At 49.0% G+C, this 2,133-nt stretch overlaps 2 non-coding genes and 1 pseudogene across 2 annotated transcripts; 1 reads left to right on the top strand and 2 right to left on the bottom strand.

Moving 5' to 3' along the window:
* Nucleotides 1–509: 509 nt before the first annotated feature.
* Nucleotides 510–628, top strand: LOC136278740 (5S ribosomal RNA). The gene has a single exon (XR_010716510.1). It is a non-coding gene; the product is annotated as a 5S ribosomal RNA (ribosomal RNA).
* A 983-nt stretch (nt 629–1,611) lies between these two features.
* On the bottom strand, nt 1,612–1,775 carry LOC136278768 (U1 spliceosomal RNA). The gene has a single exon (XR_010716537.1). It is a non-coding gene; the product is annotated as a U1 spliceosomal RNA (small nuclear RNA).
* A 232-nt stretch (nt 1,776–2,007) lies between these two features.
* Nucleotides 2,008–2,133, bottom strand: LOC136278721 (U2 spliceosomal RNA; annotated as a pseudogene).

Here is a 2,133-nt window from a genome sequence, read left to right as displayed (position 1 = left end):
GATGCCGAAGCATGCCCTGGGTGAGGGGGGTGGTCGAGGGATCCTTCCCACGGTTTATGGTGGATAGTAGCAGGTCGCCCCCACAAGCCCTTGCGAGTCCCGCAGACGGTCCCAGAGGCTGACCCGTTTGGTATCTCCTCACTGTAAGATTTTAAAGCCAGATACACGCACCTACGGAGCTAAAACATTGTATAATAGGTTTTTAGGACACGTTATGTCTCTTGGGACCCCTCCCTCCCCTCCCTAGGGAATAGTGCTTCAAATCGATGCTCCTCAATGTGTTAACTGGGTTGAGGAAAATACATTAGGGTTAGGTAACGACTTCGGGGTTAGGGTAACCATTTCTTAGGGTTAGGGTAACAATTTCTTAGGGTTAGAGTATCGATTTCTTAGGGTTAGAGTAACGAAACTAGGGCTTTAGAATTTCAAATTCGCCTACACTCAGGGATGTGGCCGCTTTACAGCCTGAACCTGGCCGATAACAAGCAGAATTTCGACCCCATTTCCTCGTCTACGACCATACCACAGGGAAAGCACCGGTTCTCGTCCGATCACCGAAGTTAAGCCCTGTCGGGCGGGGTTAGTACTTGGATGGGTGACCGCCTGGGAATACCCCGTGTTGTAGGCTTCAATTTTTTGTCTTGCGAACATCTCTAAACGTTTTATCCCAATAAATAGCTCTCCATACACCACAATTTCACATAGAGAGCCGTAGGTGAGTGAGGAACAAAATCAAAGCAAAAAACGAGGGGGGGAAAACACCTTTTTGTCAAAAATCGGCCAGCTAATGGCGAAAACTCTAGTGCGATCGACTTTTCTTACAGAGCGCGCGCGAGCGAGTGAGCACGCGCGAGATGAACAGTTTATGATGTCAAATTCTACTTCTGTGATATCAAATCATTCCAAATAACGAACGAAAAAATGAATAGGAAAAAAACGCACACTTCTGAGACGCAGTTTTAAGCCATCGTGACGTGGCAAAACACTCGCACACTTCCAAGAGGAGGCGCGCGAAAAACGGCACTGAAAGTCGACAATGGTTGGATTCAGACTGCAAACGAATCGGGAAAAAGGTTCGATACTTTTACTACTCTGCTAGTTTGTTTCCTTCCCTCGTTCATTCGTTCACTCGCTTGCTCGCACAAAGGATACACTAACGATAGCAATAGCATTTCTAAAAGCGGCTCCAGTGACAATAAAACCGCTCAAAAGGTTCAAAGTGTACTCACGGTCCAAGTCGAATGCCCTTCTATGCTCGCTCGCTCGGTCGATCGGCCGTTTGGTTTCCTTTCATTTCCTTTCCCTTCGCGCGCATAGCACAGCACGGCACGGCACGCACAACCTGCAAATACAAACGAACAGGACTTTACACACAATAGAGCAGACAGGCCTTGAACAAAAACAGCCAGCAAAGTTACGCACCGCCCCGAAACTCACCTTGTTTCCTTCCTCCAGTCTCTCCAATGCACTTCTACCCCTCCAAACGTGCCAACACCTTGGCCAGTTGTGCGTCCTTTGCTTTCTTTGCAAGTCTACCGGTCCACTGCAAAAGCAAAAATACCCTCGATAGTCAGTAAGAGGGCCATATAGACATAGTTTGGATGACTTTTGCGGGGACGAGCGCGAACGCAGGTCCCCACTACCAGAAATTATACGCTCGAGTTACCCACATTTGGGGTAATCGCAAGGGTCAACCCAGTCGAAGTGCAATGAAAGGGCCTCGCCTTGAGAGGACTGCCTCCTTGATCACAGTACCTCCCGCGTCAGGTAAGTATGCTTTTTCAGCGTCTGCCCTCGGTGAAAAAATCCACTTACCCCTAGGTCCTTGTGGTAGTGCTTTGCGCACTTCAGAAAACGTAGGCCAGCGGCCGTTCCTGCCATTGTCTGTTGTCTGAATTATCATCCCTCTTTCACCTCTTCCCCCTCTAAGGGCGGGCGGGGCTCCTGTAAACATAAAAGAATGCTATACCGTTGACTTTGTTTTGGATTGAATGTGTCTTCCCCAGAGGGAAGTGGGCCGCACTCGGAGGTAGTGCTATACCGAGGCAACCCGTGGCTGGGACGAGGCAAGCCTCTTTTCCACAGCCCAGTTCCAAAAATCAGTTTAATATATGAGCTGCTCAATGAGCAGCG

The sequence above is a fragment of the Pocillopora verrucosa genome, unplaced genomic scaffold (genome assembly GCF_036669915.1).
Source record: "Pocillopora verrucosa isolate sample1 unplaced genomic scaffold, ASM3666991v2 scaffold_48, whole genome shotgun sequence".
NCBI lineage: Eukaryota > Metazoa > Cnidaria > Anthozoa > Scleractinia > Pocilloporidae > Pocillopora > Pocillopora verrucosa.
This window is presented reverse-complemented; position numbering and strand designations above follow the sequence as displayed.